The following is a 24398-nucleotide window of genomic DNA, read 5'->3' as shown; positions in this document are numbered from 1 at the left end:
TTACTCCTGCTTCTGCCCTGCCAGTATTGCCTCTTCCCTCTGAGACCCGCTGCTGGCATGCCCAGGGCACTCTGCCTGCACCTCCCACTGAGTCTCCTTGGGGGCCTGAGTTTTGCAGTTCAGGCTGCCAGAGACAGGCAGGGGGCAGGGAGGGTCTCCTGGGTGAAAGTGCCTGTGATGAACTGCAGTACCAGCACATCTGTGCAAATATTACCCAATTATTTCCCGCACTATAAACACCCAGCAGGAAGGCGAGAAGCAACCAAGCCAAACTGTTTAAAATAGAAACCACAATTGCTGCACAGGGAAGTCGGGGCAGCAGCCAGAACAAGGCCTCACTCCAAACCCAACTGCCCTTAAACTCACCTGCTCTGCAACTTCACCTCAACGTTTTCCTGCACTGGCCACGCAGCCCATAGGGGACATGTCCTGGCCCAGGACAGGGATCTAGGAGCAGTTCCATGTAGCCTCCAGTGAATGGGACAGGACTGGCTAAGGCAGGGGAGCCAGGAGCAGAGGCCATTGGTTCCTGGTGGAGGCTAGTTGCTGTGTCCAGTCAGAGCCAGGGGATACTGTATGCAGAGGTGTGGGGAGGACCCCAGTGAGCTTCACTGCACCCGCAATGAGCTGCCCCAAGAGGCTGAGGGACACTAGATTGTGGATACAGTCACACCACTGTCAAATATGGAAGTGCCTACAACCCAGTGAGTGGGGAAACAGCTCCATGTTTTGTACCCTTCTGCTCCCCTCCAATATTTTCATGTTTTGCCTCCCTCCTGGGCACCTCCCCAGAGCCCTTCCAGTGCAGAAGTGAGGAACTTAGCACACCTCAGTCCCAGCCCATAGCTTCTGTTAAATCTTTCAGATGTGGGTCAGAGCAATAGCATAGCAGGTAGGGCATTTGCCTTGCAAGAAGCCGACCCAGGTTTGATCCCGGGCATCCCATATGGTCTTCTGAGCCTGCCAGGAGTGATTTCTGAGTGCAGAGCTCAAAAACGAAACAAGCAAACAAAATCTCATATATCCCCTCTCCCAGACTCTGCAGCATCTCTTCCCCTCTTCTGTGGATGCTCCTGAGGGCTTCAGGCCAGCCTACCAACCCTTGGTCTGCCCATAAACGCTGCTGCTTTGCAGACATGGTTTCTAAGACCCAACCACTGAGTCACAGGCAAGGCACAGCAAGCAGGAATGTGGATTCTGAGGGTTTGCTGAAGCAGGAGGCTGAGGCTGAGGCTGAACATATCCTGTTCCAGAGAACTCTGAGGCCAGAGGTGAGAGACCTAGTTAGACTGGTGATCTCTGACTCCAGGACCAAGAGGACACTCTAGGATGGTCTCCTCCACTCCTGCCTCTTTCCCTGTCTCTCCTCAGGACCTCCTCTTCCATCATTCCTCCCAGCCTGTTTCAGCCTCAGTTTCCTCTGCAGCACCTCTTTTGTTTGTTTGTTTTTATTTTGGGGGGGCCACACCCGGCGGTGCTCAGGGGTTACTCCTGGCTATCTGCTCAGGAATAGCTCCTGGCAGGCAAGGGGGACCATATGGGACTCCAGGATTCGAACCAACCACCTTGGGTCCTGGGTCAGCTGCTTGCAAGGCAAACGCCGCTGTGCTATCTCTCCGGTGCAGCACCTTTCTTTAGGCTCACACCTCAGTCCTTCTATTTCAGTGGCCTGCAGAGGCAGAGTGGGAGCCTGAGAGCTTTTTATTTGTCTCCCCCAGAACATAACAGGCAACACAAAAGCACTCATGAGTGTACACACATACACATACACACACAACACACATACAAACACACATTCACACACACTGGTGCTCTCACATCCTCTGCCACAGGGGAAGGTGCTACTCTGGATGGCCATGGTGGGGGTTGGAGGGCGGCCCACAGAGACATTCGGATGTTCTGCACAAAAATAAGAGGTGCCCAAGCAACCCATCTGCATTTCTAGATCCTGCCAACCTACATCCCTTGAACTACTTTTGCTTGGATCCCTCTTTAAAAAAAAAAAAAAAAAAAAGCCTGGCATGATTCAAAGCCACTTCTTGCTCCATGAAGAAAGGACAAAGAAAAAAATTTCCAAGGGGGAGGCAGGACAGCCCGTGAAGCAGCCCAGAGGGGGATCAGAGAGGACATCTTGCAAGGTGGCGACAGTGCTCAGAGCTTGAGGATGGGGCCAGGGAGGGAGAATGGGGGCAAGAGTGGGTGGTCAGTGGTAGGGACAAACTAAGCTGACTGACCTCAAGCATAAAGGCCCATTAAACCTCTCGTCACTGTCCCCAGACACGTATTCCTTTTCCCAGTTTAAGACTGGGGGACTTAGGTGGACCAGGTGTTCTTACTGTGAGTCCCCTGAGCCCCACTCCTGCCCTTCCCAGGCCTGTTCTAAGAGCCAGTTCAGAGCCAACTTCAGTGCTGACCCAAGGACTGGTTGAGAGGAGTTTGAGGCCTAGTTCAGTGCCTATTTCTGCCCAGTCTTGGGCATCTGCCCAATTGGGAAATAGGGATCAAGGGGGTAACAGCTGCTTAGGGTTACTATGACAATGCCTGAAGTGAATACTTGTAACCCAGTGCTAGGGTTCACTGATACCATGAGCTATTTAATGAATGATTTTTGTTTTTGGTTTTTGTGTTTTTTTTTGGTTTTTTTTTTTTTTTTTTTTTTTGGTTTTTGGGTCACACCCAGAAGCACTCAGGAGTTACTCCTGGCTCTATGCTCAGAAATCGCCCCTTGCAGGCACAGGGGACCATATGGGATGCCGGGATTCGAACCACTGTCCCTCTGCATGAAAGGCAAACGCCTTACCTCCATGCTATCTCTCCAGTCCCAATGAATGTTTTTTTTATATCTTTATTTAAGCACCTTGATTACAGACATGATTGTAGTTGAGTTTCAGTCATATAAAGAACACTCCCCTTCACCCGTGCAACATTTCCATCACCAATGTCCCCATTTTCCTCCTTTCCCCCATCTGTATTCGAGACAGGCATTCTAATTCTTTCATTCCTTAACCTTACTATGATAGTTGTCAGTGTAGTTATTTCTCTAATTTTTTTTTATTTTTAAATTGCTGTGGGGGGAGTGGAATGATAGTACAGTGGGTCAGGTGCTTGCCTTTCACGCAGCAGACCTGGTTCAATTTCTGACACCTCATATGGTCCATGTGAGCACATCTAGGAGTAATTTCTAAATGCAGAGCAGGAATGATTTCTGAGCATTGCCAATGTGGTCCAAAAATAACAACAAATTGCTATGAAGGTCACTCCTGGGCAGTGTTCAGAGGCAGCTCCTGGTGGTGCTAGGCAGGGCCATGCAGAGCTGGGGATAAACTCCAGAGCCTCAGATGAGCAAGCATATGCCCTACCACATGAACTGCATCCCTACCCATCCCACCTCACTCCATCATCTAGGAACTACTTTAAAAAAATCTTATAAGTGTTAAGACCAGACCACCAGGATAAAATGTGGTAGATAGGGGCCAGAGCACACAGCCTTGTTTGCCTCTCACATAGCCAACACAGGATGGACCTCAGTTTGAATTCCGGCATCCCATATGGTTCCCTGAGCCTGTCAGGAACAACTTCTGAGTGCAGAGCCAGGAGTAACCCCTGAGCACTGACTGCTGGACGTAGTCCAAAAACCAAAAAGAAAAAAATAAGTGGTAGATAAGTGGTGATAAAATAGGAGCAATATTTGGGGGGTCAGAGTGATAACACAGCAAGTAGGGCATTTGTCTTGCATGTGGCCAACTCTGGTTCAATTCCCATCATTCCTTATGGTCCCCTAAAACTTCCAGGAGTAATTTCTAATGGAAGAACTAGGAGTACCCCCTGAGTGCCACTGAGAAACAAAAAATATAGAAGCAATATTCTAAAAAAGACAAATTTGGGGCTTGCAGTTCCAGATGGTTCTAGGACTCTCCCGAGAGTAACAAAACCACTGTGCACACCAGTCTCTGCCTCTGCATATGTACTGGGACCAGGTGATGATCGAAGTAGCTGCGAAGCTTCTTCTTCTTCACTTCTCAGCCGCAAGTTCTCTGAGGTCGAAACTGTCATTATGACTCATTCTGATGAAGCATGAAACACAGAAGCATGAAGCAAGGTCACACAGCAAGCAGTGACAGTGCTGGCAGCTATGCCATGATTTGGGAGCCAGAAGCATAGTGCCAGGGCAGTGTCTCAGCAGCCAGCAGCACGGTCAGCCATTTAGTCTTTTCTTGGCATGCCTACCTCACCCTACTGTGAGTTTCTTTTTCTTTTCTTTTTTTTAAAGGAAATATTTTTTTATTTTTGTTTGTTTTGCAAACACCTACCACTGCTCAGGGGTTTTTCCTGGATCTAGAATCACTCCTGGTGGGCTCAGGGGACCCTACCTTTTTTTTTGTTTTGTTTTTGTTTTTGTTTTTGGGCCACACCCGGTGGTGCTCAGGGGTTATTCCTGGCTGTCTGCTCAGAAATAGCTCCTGGCAGGCACAGGGGACCATATGGGACACCGGGATTCGAACCAACCACCTTTGGTCCTGGATCGGCTGCTTGCAAGGCAAACGCCGCTGTGCTACACCCTACCTTTTGTACTATAGCTCTGGTCTCTCTCTGGCCTTCCTCTATCCTCCCCTCTGGTTTCTGAAGGGCAGAAACCCTGTCCTTTCATCTGTGACTCCACCAAAGATCCACAAAGTTTAAAATATGTTTTGGACAGAAATAGCCTGCACACTTTAGAACCTAAAGAGCTATGCCAGAAGCTCTTGAAGTGTACACACTTACTGGAATCCAGGCCACAGATTACCTTGCCCATATGCCCAAAGGCATAGAGTCATGCTTACTCACCAACTGCTTGAGTTGTGGTAGATTTAAACAGGTGATGGGGATGGAGAGATAATGCTCACGATTACTCCTGACTCTGTGCTCAGGGATCATAGCTGATGGGCTTGAATGACCATATAGAAATCTGGGACTTGGACTTAGGTTTAATTGCATGCAAGACAAGTGCACCACTTACTGTACTACTAGCTCTGTGCTCAGCAATCACTGTTGATGGAGCTCAGGGGATCATATGGGATGCTGGGGTTCAAACCTATGTCAGTCACATCCTACCCACTGTACTATCACTCTTTACCCCAATTAGTCAAATTATAGTGTTCACTGGTCACATTTATGTGATGTGTTGGATGACAGCTCTGGAAACTGGTCAATGGCTGGTAAAACCAGTTGTTCTTGGTTAAGGGTGAAGAAGGGGGATAGATATCATTTTCTATCAGGGAAGGAAGAAAAAGAAAAAAACCTGTCATGTTGTAATATTTGACTTTTTCCTTTTAGGTGATTCATTACCTATGTTTCAAAACTTAAAAATTTAAAGATATGGGCCAGAGAGATAGCACAGTGATATGGCATTTGCCTTGCAAGCAGCTGACCCAGGACGTACCTAGGTTTGATTTTCAGTATCCCATATGGTCCCAGAGCCCACCAGAAGTGATTACTGAGCATTGCTGGGTGTGGCTCCAAAAGAAATGAAATAAAATAAGAATTTAAAGATATGGCAAAGAAAAGTCAAAACAAGAAACAAAAAAAGGTTTGAACTCAGGAATAGAAGATTCCAGATTTGGCAGTCAGGGACGTCCAATGAATAAAACTTTGCTGCAGGGGTCATATCTGGTGATGCTCAGGGCTGACTTCTTGCTCTGAACTCAGGGATCACTCCTGGTGGTGCTCACAGGACCATATGAGAAGCAGTAGATCAAGCCCAGGGTTGGCTGCCTGCAAGGCCAGCACCCTACCTGCTATACTATTGCAGGAATAGAACTTCTAGGAAATTAAGTAGCAGTGGCGATGACTTTTGCTTTGGAATCAAATGTAGGACTTGATGTAAAATGACCCCACATGCCGTATTTCCAATCCCGGGTGAACCGGTCTGAATCAGGGTCATATATGAAATAATCCAAACCAGGCTGCGGGTGAAACACAGGAAGTCACTGGGCATCCTGATGGAAATTGCAGGGAAGGAAATCAAAGGAGACTTAGCAGGTTAGGAAGTGGAGGCCAGGGGTGAGGGCCTCCAAGGAGAGAAGACTCTCAGGGTGAACCTTGGAAGGCAGATACTTGTGACTCATGGGGAGATCATGGGCATGAATTAGTAAGGAGGCTGGGGAAGCTTGGCAAGAGGCAATAGAGAACATGGGTGCAGGGGGTGAACTCAGGACTGGCCCTAGCAAGAACTGGGCTGGAGGGGCCGGAGAGATAGCATGGGGGTAAGGCGTTTGCCTTGCATGCAGAAGGTTGGTGGTTGGAATCCTGGCATCCTATATAGTCCCCTGAGCCTGCCAGGAGTGATTTCTGAGCATAGAACCGGGAGTAACCCCTGAGCACTGCCAGGTGTGACCCAAAAACCAAAAGAGAGAGAGAGAGAGAGAGAGAGACAGAGAGAGAGACAGAGAGAGAGACAGAGAGAGAGAGAGAGAGAGAGAGAGAGAGAGAGAGAGAGAGAGAGAGAGAGAGAGAGAGAGAACTGGGCTGGAGGAAGGAGAAGCTGCTTGGCTGAACAAGAATCCTTTTCTTGGGCCGGAGAGACAGCATGGAGGTAAGGCGTTTGCCTTTCATGCAGAAGGACGGTGGTTCGAATCCCGGCATCCCATATGATCCCCCTTGCCTGCCAGGGACGATCTCTGAGCATAGAGCCAAGAGTAACCCCTGAGTGCTGCTGGGTGTGACCCAAAAACCAAAAAAGAAAAAAAAAAACAAAACCCTTTCTTTTGCTGCAAGGTGAGGGTTAAAAACAAAAATGTAGACGAAAACTTTATGTTTTCCTCTATATTTATGTGTATTTTCTCAAGACAGTAATTTTATCTAAAATAATATAACTGCAATAAAAAATCTTTGCAAGTACATATGTGGTGAGACGACTGATTGGTGTTCTTTTATTTTCCCATAGTTTTCCCTTTACCTTCTCCGAGCAAGTTGTCAAATTTTTCTTAAGTTGATAAACCTTTCTTTATGGAGGACATATATTCTTCTCCTAGGGATTCAGACCCCCTTGAGAAAACCAAGGCTGCTGCAAACCCTATGCTGAGACACACTTCCCCATCACTTGTTTTTTGTTGTTTTTTTTTTAATCCCTTTCTCTTCCCTCTCTGTTGTGTTATTATTGTGATGACCAGGCACTGCACATTTGGTTGTAGTGCTCATGTCCTTCCTGTCACTGAGCTGCTTGCCAGGGTTCACACACACTTTAGTGGCTGTGGCCTCCAAGGTTGCCCATGTGAAGGTGGTACCCCAGATGGCAAGTTCTGTGGCAGGGCTGGGAATCCCAAACAATCATGCCAGAGGAACATCTCAGCAGAATCTGGGATCTGGTAATCACAAACTCATCTCAAATCTCACATCTGTAAAGTAGATGCTCAACCTCAGAACTCTCCTCAAAGCTCTTATGTAGGAGCAGGGTCACTCTGGTGGTGCTCAGGGAAAGGGGTTCCCAGGAGTATACTGATGCTCAAGAAGCCATGTAGTGCCCAGAACTGAACCCAGGACACGGTGCAAAATTACCCCACATGTTGTATTTCCAACCCTGAAGCAGGATCACACATGAAATGATTCAAACCAGGCTGAGGGTGAAACATAAGTGAAAATCTGGCAATCTTCTACCTCAAATCAAGAGCGAGCTGCCTGCCAGAATTGTCATTTTTATTGCGTACAGAGTCCAACCCCAGATATCTCAGGCTATCCTGAGCCAGTTCTGCCCAAATTTACATGTAAGAAAGTCTCTGTTTTGGAGTAAATCCTAGTTGTAAACAAACAGATACAAAGGAATCAGGAATGATCTTTGTTTTGGGTAAAACAAGGTATAATCTACCAACTCCCCCTTTTTTGTTCAAAAAATTGAGAGGGGTACATAGGTCGTATTCTAATATTCTCTGCAAGAGGTGGGAATCCCAGATCAGAACGTATAAGAGTGGTTGTTATTTTGCATAGGCACAGTAAAAGCTGGGGAGATTAAAAAAAATACTTTTAGCATCAAGTAAGATGGTGAAGGAATTTTAAACCAGTTACTGTTGTAGCTAATTTCTAGCAATCACAGCTAGTGAGGATAGACTTGGCTGTAAAAGCATCATAGGTTAGATTGTGTGTACATCATTCTCAAAGCAATCAGCTTCTCCATATCCTTGTCTTACACATATCCCTAATACATATCCCACACACATATCCCACATATCTTACACATATCCCAATTTTTTTCACAGACATCTCTGAAAATTAACATTAGAATTTTTCTACATATCTACTTAATTTGAAAATAAGTTCCTAAACATTCTTACACTGAACACTGCAATACAAGTCTAGAATATCCAAGTTCCTTATTATTAGACTTCTGTGGACAAAGACGTTTTTGCAGACATACTTAATTTGAGAATAAGTTGCTAAAGTATATACACAATCAAACATCATAGCACTTAGGAAACATTCACTAGAATAGCTGATTACCATTAAAAATCTAACAATATTACGCATTTCTCCAGAACTATGCAAACTAATATTAAACCACTAGAGTTAGACATAAAATTATCTGTTTGCAATGGGGCATAGAAAAAGAGTAGCTATTAAGATATACAGGTAAAAGACACAGTTTAACCAGCAATATAGTAACCAATGTACATAGGATCAAGAGAGTAACCTAGAGGAAAGTTAATTTTTGGAGGTGACTTAGGTGCAGGAAGTTCTGAAAGCAGCTTCTTCTCAGTTTGGTTTTGGCTGGGTTTAGAGCCTCCATCTCCACCTTGTGTAGTAGGCTGTTGAGGTCTCCTGGGATGGAAAGGCCTTCAGTACCTGAGCCAGAATCTGGATGGGGGACCACTTATCTCACAGCTATTAATCCCCCTCCAATGGGACCTTCTCATTGGCTTTTATACCATCAGTGACTTCTATAAGCTGATGCAGGTTGGGAGGCCAAGATCCTTGTACCAAGCACATTTGGTAGAAGAAAGGAAGCTAGTGTTGGCAACGGGGATGCTGCCTAGAGTCTTCAGCTTTCTCCTCTTCACTGCCTACCTGCATGAAGGACCATCTGCTGCTACCATGAGTGGTGGGGCACCTGAGGGCAGCTGAGTGAGGCCAGGGGGTGAATCAACAGAATCTATGTCGATAGGGAGCATATCAGCTACCTTTCACTGGCACTATGCCTGGTCCAGATACATTAGTAGCATTTAGACTCATCTCTTTTTTTTTTTTTTTCTCTTTTTTTTTAACATCAAACTCCACAATCTCCCTACACCGATGCTATACAGAAGATTCCTGGGATTGTTTCTATTAATAGCTGTCCAGTGAACAAAGATGTCTTCTTTGGTGTCACTTCTGTTGGAATATCCAAAACCATTCTAGACATTGAACCTTTTGACAGTGCCGAGGACTTGGATTGCCAGTACTGGCTTGTCAACCTGACTCCAGGCTGGGGCACAGGGCTATCTCTGGCTGAGTCATTTTCAGACTCTGAGTCTAAAGAGACAATAGGCTGATTCATCATCCTTGGGAGATGGGATCTCTCTGGGTTTTTTTGTTTTTGTTTTTGGTTTTTGGGTCACACCCAGCAGTGCTCAGGAGTTACTCCTGGCTCTACGTTCAGAAATCACTCCTGGCAGGCTCAGGGGACCATATGGGATGCTGGGATTTGAACCACTGACCTTCTGCAAGCAAGGCAAACGCCTTACCTTCATGCTATCTCTCCAGTCCCATCTGTTTTGTTTTGTTTTTTGGGGGGTGTTGGGTCACACCCGGCAGTGCTTAGGGGTTACTCTTGGCTCTACGATCAGAAATATCTCCTGGCAGGCTCAGGGGAGCATATGAGATGCCGTGATTCGAACCACCGTTCTTCTGCATGCAAGGCAAACACCCCACCTCCATGTTATCTCTCCGGCCCCAGGGTCTCTCTGGTTTACTGCCAGTAGTGAACAATAAATTATCAGCCCTGGGAAGGCCTTTAGATTGAAAACTCATCACCACCAGAAAGACATCTCTTGCTTCTTGGGGCATGTGCAAGGGACAATCTCTAGGGAACCTGGCACATACAGTCAAGAGCAAAAATTGCAGGTAGATGGACCAGTGCAACATGAAGCTATTCAGAACAGGGGCCATGTGCACCGATGTTCTGGTGAAAGGCACGGCACATTCAGTCCAGCTCAAGTGAGTCATCATGGAGATTATCCACCAGAGGGTCAAGTCACTCACCATTGTTGGGGGTCTTCTCAGGTCTTTAGGTCCCTGTTTGGGTGCCAGTTGTAAGATCACACTACATGCTATATATCCAACCCCCGGTGAACAGGTATGAAGCAGGGTCACACATGAAATAACCCAAACCAGGTTGAGGGTGAAGCACAATTGTAGTCTGGCAGTCTTCTACCTCGTATCAAGAGCAAACTGCCTGCCAGACTGTCATTTTTATTGAGTACAGAGACCACCTCCAGATAGGGAAGTAAAGACAGATAGCTCAGGCTATCCTGAGCCAGTCTCGCCCAAGTTTACATGTAAGACAATCTGTTTTGGAGCAAAACCAAGCTGTAAACAAACAGATACAAAGGAACCAAGGATGATCTTTGTTTTGGGTAAAACAAGATATAATCTAACAATATGGCATATGAAAGGCATATGAAAGTGCACTGCCTCTTGAACCACACCCCCAGTTCTGCAGACACATTTTATACACAACTTCAAAGTTCCAGAGGGCCTGTTGGGAACTGTCCACAGCAGCTAATACTGTAGCCAAAATGTCTCTCCAGCCCCCCAGTACTGGAGCTCATCACCTACCCTGGCTCCAACCTCTGACCCCCTCGCCCCCACTTTCTCAGAGCTATGGGAACAGCCATTCTTCTGGGTACTTGTATCTCAAGGAACTCCCCGTCCAGAAGCTTTTCTCTCCCACAGGCACAGTTAATGACTTTTCCCACATTTTTCAGACTTTCAGGGTAAATGGTGCGTGTCATTAGAGTTTGTGCTGATCATTCGTTCCCTTCTCCTCGCCCCCACAGGTTTTGTGCAGACTGAGGACTGGGCCTTAATCCAAGCCACAGTAGGTGTCTAACAAATGAACCCAGTGGATTAGGAAGAGAGCCAGGAGGTCCTATTTTCCAACAGACCCTGAGGACCCAGAGCATCCTCTTTCGGGGCTGTGCTAGACTGTTACTACCCTGTTTCTGCATGTAAAGTCTGAGCTCTCTGCCAATTGAGCTATCTCCCAACCTGCCCCTGAACAAGTGAATATCTCTTTTAACATGGTTTTAAAAAAAAATGTTCACTAAGGCCAGAGCAATAATTCAACAGGGAGGATACTTGCCTTGCACATGGCCAACCTGGGTTCATCCCTGATACCACATATAGGCCACCAAATCTACCAGGATAAGCTCTAGGGTCAGAGCCAGGAGTAAACCCTGAGCCCCCTCAATATGACCCCAAATTAAAACAAACAGAAAAATAAAATTCACTTCATGTAAAACTCAATATTTTTTGGGAAAATTTCCCAGGACATTCCCCCCCACTGAAATTTTATTATAAAGCAATACCCCAAAACACAGAAAAATGGATAGTTTTACAACAAATGGCCTCCTAGGTTCTCTCATTAACGTTGGGATTCTGTCAATCATTCCCCATCTAGTCATTCTAAATGCTTTGTTGCTTTCTTTTTTCCTCCTGAGCAAGATCAGGAACTTGCATGCACTTAATTGTAAAGTTCACACGCAGTTGTGCACACTTGGTTGTGGTGCCAGGAGGGAATGTAACGTGGGGATTGGATTCAGTACATCTCAGTATGTTTAATCAACACATTATGACCAATACTTTTGTTTGTTTGGGCCATAGCCAGCTGTGCTCAGGGCTTAATCCTGGCTCTACACTCAGGAATTACTCCTAGCAGTGCTGGGGGACCATATAGAGTTCCAGGGATCTAACCAGGGTCAGCTGCATGCAAGGCAAGTACCCTATCCACTGTGCTTTCACTTCAGTCCTCTGCCTAATGATTTTAAACTCATTTTCATGTGCTTCCTGGCTATTTGTATATCTTCTTTTGTGAAGTTTCTGCTTACATCTCTTCCCTATTTTGTTTTAATTTGGTTGCTTGTTTCCATTATTATATTGTAGAAATCCTGAATACTTATCCTTCATCAAATGCTTTACAAATATTTTCTCCCACTTTGTAGATTGCCTATTCAATTCCTCAGTAGTATTTTTCAACCCAAGAATCAGTGTTTTATTAACTTCTGATGGAAGTATACATTATGAAAAAATATACACAAACATAAGTACCTAATTCTTACAAATTGAACTCGCCCAGAATTCAGTTTAAGAAATAGAATGTGGGAGCCAGAGAAAGTACAGGAATTGAAGTCCCTTACCTTGTTTTTGGCTCACACTGGTTTAATCTTCAGAACCACAAATGATCCCCTGAGCTCCACCACTCAGGAGTTACTTCTGAGCACAATGCCAGGAATAGTCCCTGAGCACCACAGTTGTAACTCAAACACCCCAATGAAAATAAAAAAGGAAAAAGAAAAAAAAAAAAAGAAGCATTTCTAGGACCAGAAGGAGAGAGAGCTCAGTAGACTAGGATGTATGCTTTGTGTGCTGAAGGCCCAGCTTCAATCCCAGCATTACACAGTCCCCTAAGCACACATGGTAGTCACACCAATGCACAGAACTAGGAGTAGCACCTGAGCTCCACGAGGTGTAGCCAAATTTTTTTTAATGAATTCCAGGTAACCCAAAGTAAGGAGCACAGGCACGAGTTTGGATTTCCCACTACTCTGGAACTCCTTAGTACCACTGATTCTGGCCCTACTGATTCCCCCAAGCATCACCAGCCCAAGTAGTGCCATATCACCAGGCATCATTAACCATCAGGCCTGCACAATAAAGATCAAGTATGATTGGGCATGGTGCCTGAGATCTCAAGCACTGCTGGGGTACACCCTTCCACCTCAAAAAATAAATATCATTTCGAAAACCCATGAAACCCCCTTCATGCTTCCTCCCAATTTCTCCCCATACCTGAAATTCAACATTACTCTGACTTTTTTTTGTTTTGTTTTTTTGTTTTTTGTTTTTGGGTCACACCCGGTGGTGCTCAGGGGTTACTCCTGGCTGTCTGCTCAGAAATAGCTCCTGGCAGGCACGGGGGACCATATGGGACACCGGGATTCGAACCAACCACCTTTGGTCCTGGATCGGCTGCTTGCAAGGCAAACACCGCTGTGCTATCTCTCCGGGCCCATTACTCTGACTTTTAAAAGCAGAGGTGTTTTTGCCTGTCCTTTCCATAGGTGAAAAATTAGACACTGGGTCTAGAGTTTAAATCAACATTCTGGTTGGAACTAGAGCTACATTGGTGCATACAGCTGTGAATCACTGTTCTTTTATTTATTTGAGGGGGTCCATACCCAGTTGTGCTCAGGTTTTACTCCTGGCTCTGTGCTCAGAACCCACTCCTGTCAGGCTCGGGGACCATATGAGATGCCGGGAATCGAACCCAGGTCAGCAGCGTGCATGGCAAATGCTATCACTCTGGCCCTTATTATTTCTCCTTGTTTTAGAACACACCATTGTATAGCGACAGTGTGTTTAATCTCTTCACATTGCTGGGATGGCCATCCAGTTACATCTTGCTGTGTGATTTTTTTAGAAAAGTGTTGTTATAAATTCTCTTCCTTCTCCTCTCCATCCTCTTCCTCCTACTTCTCCTTTTCTTTTCTTTTTTATTATTATCTGGTTTTGATCTAAAACCCACTAGGACTCGGTTTACTCCTGGCTCTGTATTCAGGGACCACTCTTATGTGGAGCTGGGGAGTGAACCCAGGTTAGCAGAATACAAAGCAAGTGTGTTAATTTTATGTTAATCCACTTCCTAAATTCTAGATTCTAGTTCAAATGCCTAGTGCCCATGTGGCCCTGGAGTGATAGTAAGGAAGAAAAGGTGTTTGTATTGCATGCAACTTATCCAGGTTCAATTCCTGACACCCCATCTGTTCCCCCAAGTCTATCAGAAATGACCTCTGAGAATAAAGCTAGGAATAAGCCTTGCACGATGCTGGGTGTGGCCCAAAAGCCAATGAATAAAATAAAGTAAGTGCCCAGATAACTGCAATATTCAACAAAATGGAGGTTTCTGAGGAGAAAAGGGCTTGTTCCAGTCAGACCTCAGAGACACTCGGAGAGCTCAAGCTGCTCAGTCTGTCTTTATGGGGATGGATGAAGAGGTAATTGGGGTTTCCTCTTCGTGAGCTGATAACAACTCCTGGGGCAGGGGCATTAGTCAGAGCATAGAGTTCAGGATGACAACCACTGATGCTCCAAGGGTCATAGCTGAAATATAGGACCTCAGTTCCAATACTGCAATTTCAGATAAACAATGGTAATTATTTTCACATGTGTTTAATATAAAACTCCACAGTGGGGCTAGAAATAGTACAGTGAGCATGGTGCTTGCCTTGGTACTACATATGGTCCCGAAGCCTCAACAGGAGAGATCTCTGAGCACAAAGCCAAGATTAATCCCTGAGCACCACTAGATGTTGCCTCTTAAGTAAACAGCCCAAACAAGAAAATACTCCATGTTTAGGGGCTGAAGAATTAGCACGGAGGTAGGGTGTTTGCCTTGCATGTGGAAGGATGGTGGTTCGAATCCCAGCATCCCATATAGTCCCCCAAGCCTGCCAGGAGCGATTTCTGAGCGTAGAGCCAGTAGCCCCTGAGTGCTGCCAGGTGTGACCCCCCCCCCCAAAAAAAAAAGAAAGAAAAGAAAATGTTCCACGTTTTAAATGTGCTGTATTTTGAGCATAGTGCATAAATCTTAAATGTTGCATGGGAGGGGCCAGTGAGGTGGCGCTAGAGGTAAGTGTCTGCCTTGCAAGCGCTAGCCAAGGAAGGACCACAGTTCGATCTCCCGGTGTCCCATATGGCCCCCTCAAGCCAGGGGCAATTTCTGAGCACTTAGCCAGGAGTAACCCCTGTGCATCAAACGGGTGTGGTCCAAAACAAAACAAAACAAAAATGTTGCATGGGATGTCCTACTAAACTAAAGCATTCTTTATCTGCAATTCAATCTGAGTGAGTGTCCTTATTTTTATTAACTAAATATGACCATCCACTTCCCAAGCATGGATCTGAAGGATTTGACCAATTCACATCCAGGACAACAAACTTCCAGACCAAAGAAGGCCACCTCTTCTCCCTGTCATCGTCCTTGTCTCTCACTCCTTATCTTATACCAAGAGTAGTCAGCAGCCAGCAGCAGCCTTCCCACTGCCACTCACTCAGGGTTCCCCAGCATGGGGCCCAGGAAACATTCAGTCTCCCAGCTCAGACCCATTCATTGTGAAATCCATTCATAAAACACTGTGCAGAGCCTGTTCTGGTCAGAGGGACAAAATGGTGGTCATTGAGTTTTTGCTCTTTGGTGAGAATTGCATTCCAGTAGAGTCTGCACACAGGATTCCAGAAAACTGTCTCAGATAAAGAGGCCAGGATGTAAGGATGAATGGGGCAATGGGTCCACTTAAGGGGGTTAGAAAAGGTCTCCATGAGCAGCTGACAGGACTTTGATCTAAAGGCTATGCAGAGCCAGTGATCCCAGGGAGAATGTTCCAGAAGGAAGGAAGGAAGGCCAAACAGTTTCTGTTGGATATAATACATCTGACTGAGTTTCAGGCTTTGTCCATTTTTCTACACCTTTGCCAATCAAACTACTCATGTAAACTGAATGAATTGTGCAGGGAAGGAAGTGTGTCATACCTGGTAGTGCTCAGGAATGACTCTTAGAGGTGTTTAGGGGCTCATATGTGATGCCCAAGATTGAAGCAGAACCGGCATGTGCAAGATACTACTATCCCCTGTAGAATCTCTTCCAGCTCCAACGTGGTGAATGTTAAAAAGCGATGTTTTCTTTTCCCTTTTTTACCTTCCCTTTTGTTGTGGTGGTGCTGTTGCCAGGCCCAGGGGATGCACACTTTTAGAGCTGTGTTCACACACACTTGGTTGCAGTATGCTGAAAATGACAGGATTTCATGTGTGCCAGGAATCTTAACAGCAGTGCCTGGATTGCACTCAACATGGGGGCAGGGCGGGGGCTTGCACTGTTGGGCTCCTACCACTCCATTGAGTCACAATCCCAAGCCCAGGAAGACGAGAGGAGGGAGAGGGAGAGGGAGAGGGAGAGGGAGAGGGAGAGGAGAGGGAGAGGGAGAGGGAGAGGGAGAGGGAGAGGGGAGAGGGAGAGGGAGAGGGAGAGGGAGAGGGAGAGGGAGAGGGAGAGGGAGAGGGAGAGGGAGAGGGAGAGGGAGAGGGAGAGGGAGAGGGAGAGGGAGAGGGGAGAGGGAGAGGGAGAGGGAGAGGGAGAGGGAGAGGAGAGAGAGAGAGAGAGAGAGAGAGAGAGAGAGAGAGAGAGAGAGAGAGAGAGAGTATAGAGGTGCTTGGGATCAAACTCAGTTCTGCACATGAGGCAGAAACCATCTCAGGCCTCTGGAAATTCCAGCTTTATTTTTATTTATTTGGGGGAGATTTGGGGGTCACACCCGGCAGTGCTCAGGTGTTACTCCTGACTCTGTGCTTAGAAATCGCTCCTGGCAAGCTCGGGGGACCATATGGGGTGCCAGGAATTGAACCTTGCTCCATACAGTGTTAGTTTTGTGCAGGGCAAATGCTCTACTGCTGTGCTATCTCTTTAGCCCGTCAAAATTGCAGCTTGGGGGTGGAGACAAAGTGTTAGTACAGCAGGTAAGGCACTACTTGCCTTGCTAGCGCCAGGCTTAGGTTCAAGCCCTGGCATCCCAGATGGTCCCCCAAGCCCACCAGGAGTAATCTCTGAGTGCAGAGCCAGGAGTCAGTCCTGAGCAAAGCCAGGTGTGGTCCATAAACAAAAGAAAATAACATTAAATGTTTTGGGGCCTCATCAAAACGCTGAGACTCAGTGGTTAGTCAAATTCTGCTCTCTGGGAGTTTTTCAGTTCCAGCCTCTCATTCTACCACACTGGCCGCTCCTCTCTCTGAGTCTTTCAAGAGGCTATTCTCAAAATTCCTTCCCAGTGCTCAAGAGAGCTAGGATCCCATTTGTGCCTCAAAGCGTCATGGCCTTCTCCCTCTTTTCAGCTCATATCACAAAAGGAGGCCTTGACTTGATCAGCTGTCTTTAGAGCCAGTCTCATTGCAGAGAAATGTCTTTCAGTGGATTATTATAAAAGGGCTGTGTCTTTCTCTAATAAAATGAATTATTTTGTTCAATGGAACATTCTAAATGAAGACATAAAATTGCATTCTACACTTCTGGGGCCCCAGAGAATTCTCGAAGTGGGTATTAGGAAGCTGTTCTGTAGTCAGTGCTGATGAATGATTGCAGACTCTGCACTCTGACTCTCCTTTCTCTCTGGGGCCCTGAAATGTGGCCAGAGTGGTTGAACAAAGGGTGAAGTATCGGTGGAGGTGTCTTCCTCAATTCCTATTGCAGTGTGAGGGGCAGATCCTGGGAACCACCATGCCAACTACTCTGCCCTGTTACAGCCCCCAATTCTGGTTCGAGTACAACAGATGTCTCCTCAGTTAGTGGGTCCTGAAGCCGAGCTGAGCTGTTTGTCAGTGCCCAAAGGTCACATAGCTATATGGGCACCTTCTGAGTTGGACTGGGCTCAGCCAGTGCTGACACCCACTGGTACCTGGCTTCCTGCCACTGGACTGCAGGAGGAACCACTAAGGTGTCCACCCAGCCAACCCTTCCTACGCTGTCCTGTTCCCTTGCCATCTCCATGATTACCTCCAAAGTGGGTGACACCTGAGCAGCTGTCTGCAACATCTCCTGATTGCTCTCCTCCTTTTGTGGGGCCCCCTCCCCCAGCTCTCTGCCTGGCAAACAGAAGCTGCCAAGCATTCGGCAGATTTTGTGCTATTTTCAAAGTCATTTTCCTTATATATTTTCCCATCATATTAAACCTTTTTCGTCTAGTCTCCCCCCAAAAGCTGATCCTTCCCTTGCTCTGAGAAGACCAAATAACCAGAGAGGTTGACCAGCCAGAGCAGTCACTGGGCAGGGATGCAGAGTGGGATTCACCTAGGATCCTTCTGTTGGAAGTCACCCAGTGAGAGGGACAGGGAGTTTAGAGTAGTGATGCACCGCCACCCCGAAATTTACTTCTCAGACTCTAGTTTCCATCAACAGTGTCCTGTGCCAGGGCTTGTCCCTCCTTTAGCTACCCATTCTCCTGTGACAGTCACCAAACTGGGGCATTTTCCAACCAGAGACCAGTGTTAGGAGCTGGAACAAGGGAGGCCTTCTGCAGAGACAGGCCATGCTACAGGAGAGAAGTTAGAGTGAAGAAGCTGGAAGGGAGGCCGACAGGAGCCAGTTGATGTCAAACTCATTATACTTTCTGGTGCTTTCCATCTGGAAACCTCTAGTCTAGACCTGAGGCCTGGGTTAGACCTAAGGCCATTCAACAGACCTTGGTCAGGACAAGAGCTAAGGCCAAGTGACATTTTAATTTTGGTTTGGGGGTCACACCCAGCTGTGCTTAATTCTGATTCTGTACTCTGGCATCACTTCCTGTGAGGCTCAGGAGAGATCATATGTGGTGCTAGGTACTGAAACCAGGTTGGTCAAATGCAAGGCAAGTATTCTCTCTGTTGCACTAACTCTCCAGCCCCTAAATGGCTTTTTATGGTGGGTTTATGGCCCAGGGCCCAGCACATGTGGATTCTAGAGGAGCCTGTACCACCAACCAAACTCCTTGGTGAGCAAGGCTGAGTTCTCAGAAGCGAGCTGGCAAAAGGGCTGTGCTCAAGAGAAAGAAAAGCGTTGGCCGATAAATTAAATTCCCTTCCCTGTGATCGCCCAGCCATGCAGAATTTGTGCCTGCCATGTTCCTAGGGGCCTACTGAAGCAGACATGTGGGAGCAAAAAAACTTTCAAAAATATATTCAACTTTTTGGACATTTACAGCAATGACCTTGATGTTGGTAGCAACCAGGATGAAAGTCAGGAAAACACAGGGTAATGGGGGATCAGTAAAGGAGCCCTGATTGGTGGAGGTGAGATGTAGGAAGGGGCTCTCAGATCATCCAGGGGATCAGGTAGAAGAGGTTCAGGGTCCAGGAGGTAAGTGCTACTTTCCAGAGACATGTTGAAGGAGAAGAACCAGAGTGATAGCAGAATGGGCAGGGCACTTTCCTTGCACACAGTTGACATGGGTTTGGTTCCTGGCAACCCATATGGTCCCAGAGTTCCAGTTCCACCATGGGTGATCCTTGACCAGAGTCAGGAGTAAGCCTTGAGCACCACTGGTGTGTCCCCCTCTACCCCCCAAAAAAAACTTAAAACTAAAAAGATAAATATTTGAGGAGAAACTGCATAATCTCCATCAAAACACAATGTCTGTGCCCTCAGAAAATAAATATCATTTAAAAAAGTTGTTCATGTTTTACCTGATTGCTTTTTTTTAGGATGAAGCTTATAATAGGAAAAAATTTAGGACCAGATGTTTCTTTACAATGGAACAGAAGGTTAGCAGATGTAAAGCTAATTTCACCCATTCCATCTTCTTCCTTTATTCACATATTGTTCACTTCACCAGAATTTCTTTCCACATCTATATCCGAGACAGAAACCATGTGAAAAAATACAAATAATTTCAAGGATCAATTTTAAAACCAGCCTTCAGAATCCCCATTAACTAATGTCATGTTTTAGCGTAACTTAGCCTTCCTAAACAGATTAGAAAGAAAACTTTTCTTTTTTGGTTTTTGGGTCATACCCGGTGGTGCTAAGGGGTTACTCCTGGCTGGCTGCTCAGAAATAGCTCCTGGCAGGCACGGGGGACCATATGGGACACCGGGATTCGAACCACCTTTGGTCCTGGATCAGCTGCTTGCAAGGCAAACGCCGCTGTGCTATCTCTCCAGACCCGAAAACAACTTTTCTACACAGAATAAACTAGCTACTCAAAAATACTTCTCCCATGTCAGTAAAGTATTGACATGTTTATATCTTCTATTTCTTCACCAGGAGCTAAAATTTTTGTTTATGTGTTTGGGACTTAATCCTGGCCCCTGACAGTCATGGGACTCTGTAGTCATGGGGCAGGAATGTATCATTTCTAAGGGAAACTAGGAGCAAAAGTGTCCCTGGGAACAGGGAGGTGACTCAAAAGAATGAACATATACTTTGCATTCAGGAGGTCAGAGTTCAACTCCCAGCACCACATGTTCCTAGGAGCACCCCTGTATACTGTACCCTCCAAAAAGTTTCCTTGAACTTTAGCTTTCTAGATTCTAGAGAATGGGAGCTACACTCTTATGAGATATATAGCATTGTCACTAATAAAAATCTTATCTGGGGGCCGGGAAGGTGGCGCTAGAGGTAAGGTGTCTGCCTTACAAGCGCTAGCCAAGGAACGGACCGCGGTTCGATCCCCCGGCGTCCCATATGGTCCCCCCAAGCCAGGGGCGATTTCTGAGCACATAGCCAGGAGTAACCCCTGAGCGTCAAACGGGTGTGGCCCAAAAACCAAAAAAAAATAAAAATAAAAATCTTATCTGCGGGCCCGGAGAGATAGCACAGCGGCATTTGCCTTGCAAGCAGCCAATCCAGGACCAAAGGTGGTTGGTTCCAATCCCGGTGTCCCATATGGTCCCCCGTGCCTGCCAGGAGCTATTTCTGAGCAGACAGCCAGGAGTGACCCCTGAGCACTGCCGGGTGTGGCCCAAAAAAAAACAAAAAAAAAAAAAAAAAAATCTTATCTGCATTTCCCACACAGGGGTACAACACCATACGGTCTCCATTCTACAGATGAAAGAGAAAAACACAGGGACAGTACAGGGATTAAGGTACATGCCTTAATTGTGGTTGTCCCCAGTTCAATCCCCAACCCTTCAGAATTCTGAGTCCCTCTAGGAATAACCCCTGAACGTTGAACAAGTAGGAATTCCTCAATGATCCCACCTCATATCCCTGCACAAAAAAGAAAAAGCAAAGTTAAGCAATTCACCCATATGAATAAACCTCCCTAAGGTTAGATATGTGGGAGGGGAGGGGATAATCTAACAGGTGCCCTTTGCATCCCCTTTCTGCCCCTAACAACAATCTGATGGCTTTTAGACCCCCCTTGGGAAACGAATACATCAGAAAAATCTGCTCCAGTTCTGAGAGCACAATGCAAGGCCTCACCCCACCCTTTCACCCCAGGTCTGGCTTGCCTCTGGGGAAACCAGACTTGACTTGTTGCCCCACACTGCCATCTGCTGGCTAAAGGTGACCATCGCAGGTCAAGTAGACGCATCATTGTCCATTTTCTTTCCTGAATGGCAAGTAATCCCTAAGAATGACAGGCACTAAGGGATATTCAGTGGCAAATTGGCTGAGCATGAGAGACAAAGCTACTTTAGGGAAGGTGAGCCTGGAGGTAATAAGCTAAGAGGTAGATGGGGGCATGCTAGCGGACCCTCTGTGCTAAGGACGATGCAAATTAAGAAATGAGTCAGTTAGGTTCTAAAATCACTTTGACCTTGGAGGAAAAAATGGGATTGTTTGAATGGAGACAGATTATTTGAACATCATTTGAGTGTCAGATATAGCCACAGTTACTGATCTAAACTGGGTTGGCACCAGGAATACCCCTTGGGAGGCCCCCCAAGATGAAAGGAAAACAGGAAGTGCATAGCAACTCCATGTTATTCATTCCTTCTTTGAAGAGTGTAGCACCAATTATGTGCTGGGAAGTAATCTACCTACATGCTGGGATTAGAGGCAGGTCAGCAAGGCTGGCAAAAGCCCTGCTTTTTCTGGAGTTTAAACTACAAGGGGAGAAAGGAGGGTGAAGGGAGATAAGTAAATAACAAAGAAAACACTTAGATGGGACAGAACTAAAAGGGTGACATTCATGGGGCCTGAGAGATGGTGCAGCCGTAGGGCGTGTTTGCCTTGTACGCAACTGATCCAGGACAAATCGCTGTTTGATCCCTGGTGTCCCATATGGTTCCCCCAAACCAGGAGAGATTTCTGAGCACATAGCCAGGAGTAACCCCTGAGTGTCAACGGGTGTGGCCCAAAATAAAAAAAAACATAAGAGGGTGACATTCAGATAGAAAAGGTAAGATGCTGTATGTCAAGGGACATGAAGGACCCCAGATGCTACAGCACAGGCATTGTGTACAGGAAACCTGGAGTCAGTCCCTTGCATCATATAAAGTCCTTGACCACCATCAGGAGTAATACCTGGGTTCTAAGCCTGGTGCAGCCGAGTGTGGCCCAGAAACCCCCCAAATAATAGAAGTGCCAGGGAATAGCCTTCAAAGCCAAAAGCCTTGAAAGTCAAAGCAGGGCCCGGAGAGATAGCACAGCGGCGTTTGCCTTGCAAGCAGCCGATCCAGGACCAAAGGTGGTTGGTTCGAATCCCGGTGTCCCATATGGTTCCCCGTGCCTGCCAGGAGCTATTTCTGAGCAAACAGCCAGGAGTAACCCCTGAGCACCGCTGGGTGTGACCCAAAAACCAAAAAATAAATAAATAAATAAAGTCAAAGCAGCCAGTGACTGGTATGCTAGACAAAGTGACCAGTCAAGTCGGGTCCCTCTATAAAGATCTTTTGTAAGGCAGGAATCAGAAAACCACTGACAATTTGAAGAGGAAAGTGACAGACCCTGATTGAATTTAAGTCTCTGGCTCTTCTCTAGGGAATAGCTTTGGAGCAATATGGCAACAGGGATGGGACAAACATGAGTACAGGTCAGGGCAGATGATGATGGTGGGGGTAGGGGACAGTACTGGGTAGACTCAGGAGCCAGAATAAAGGATTTGCTGACAAATTTGAGTTCCCCAAAGCAAAATGCAGAAGCAGAAAAAGACTTCTACCCACCCCTGAAAAGGATGAGAGAAACCCAGACAGGAAGGAGGGGTCTAAGGAAACAACCCTCCCTCCAGGAATTGCTTGCTGGCATGCAAAAGCCTGGTCTTGAGCCTTCATTTGTGATGTCTCTAGTTGTCTATACAAATCTTAGCTGGTTCTCCTATGGATGGAGCCAACTCTATGCAGAATCCTCAGTCACTCCCTATGACCATAAACCCTGGGCCTGAGATTCCCAGCAACAAAGAGAAATAGTATCAGTCTAGCTCTTTTCCCCAGGGAAAGCTAACAATGGGCACATGCACTGCCTGTCAAAAAAAAAAGGGGTGGGGGGTAGGACCAGAGAGATAGCACAGTGGTAGGGCATATGTCTTTCATGCAGTCAATCTGGTACAGACCCAGGTTCGATTCCCGGGCAACCCATATGGTCCCCTGAGCCTGCCAGGAGTGATTTCTGAGCAGAGCCAGGAGTAATGGACCATCGCCAGATGTGACCTCAAAACAAACAAAACAAAAAAGCAGAGACCAAAAGCTGTGGGTACCATGTCATTTTATTGCTCTGGTTTTCCATTTTCACTCTTAGATGATGACCTTCTCTTCCATCTGACCAGAAGAGATCCTTCTGTGAAGATGAGGCATGGAGAAAAGGCTCAGCAAAGGGGAGTTAGGGTCTTCCAGAGCCAGCCAGTCTGGCAGGGACCTTAGGAGTTCACCTAGAGTAAACCAACAAGCAGGGAGAGGCCTTTCCAACCCATCCCTCACCACACTCCCATGTGGTACAGGCTGCTCCTCAGCAAAGAGGCTCAAGGCTACCCCCAGAGACCACCCCAGCTCCTCCTCTAGATCTTTCTGCTCACCATGAACCTGGCCCTTATGCTCAAGTCACCATTCAGAAGACTTTATAAGGGTCTTCAGCTCTCCCTGAGATTCCTAAGTGTTCCTAGGAAAACCAATGAGCAAGCAACAACAAACAAACAAACAAACTGGAGATATAGATACTGCCACAGACTGGGACAATAGACCCTGCTCCCACACTTCTTTCATCCCTAGGAAATATTAGAAGTTGCCCCAGCTAACATCCTCCATCTCCCTACTCACTGGCCCAACAACTAGACAGCCCAGCTTAAACGGGAAAAGGGAAAAAAAACTAAGTCAAGATAAAAGTATAAAAATAAAGTACAGCTGGAGTGATAGTACAGAGGGTAGGGTGCTTGCCTAGTTCAATTCCTAGCATCCCATATGCTCTTACATACCCCTCCAGGAGTGATACCTGGAGTAACCTGAAAACAGCGGGTGTAGCCAAAAAACAAAAGCAAACCAAAAAAGGCCAACAATTCAGGAGAATGTCACTGGTGCCATGCCAAGCAGGAGGGTTTGCTTGCCTGTTGCCTGGCACTGACTTGAAGCCAAGAAACGCCAATGTACCCATAAGGTTTAGGATTGGCACTGTGGCAACTGAGCCCAGGGCCTCCTGGCTGAGCTAAGCCAGGAGCAATACAGATTCCTGGACTCTGCATAGGCTCCCCATCCCTTTTGACCCCCCCACCAGCTGCTGG

General features: G+C 46.6%; 1 pseudogene; it reads right to left on the bottom strand.

The window, feature by feature from the left end:
* LOC126004241 (Y-box-binding protein 2-like) lies at window positions 1-21261 on the bottom strand (annotated as a pseudogene).
* Between the last annotated feature and the right edge of the window lie 3137 nt (window positions 21262-24398).

Source organism: Suncus etruscus, chromosome 3, assembly GCF_024139225.1.
Source record: "Suncus etruscus isolate mSunEtr1 chromosome 3, mSunEtr1.pri.cur, whole genome shotgun sequence".
Classification (NCBI taxonomy): domain Eukaryota; kingdom Metazoa; phylum Chordata; class Mammalia; order Eulipotyphla; family Soricidae; genus Suncus; species Suncus etruscus.
Note: the sequence above shows the minus strand (reverse complement) of the source record. Positions and strands in the feature narration are given on the sequence as shown.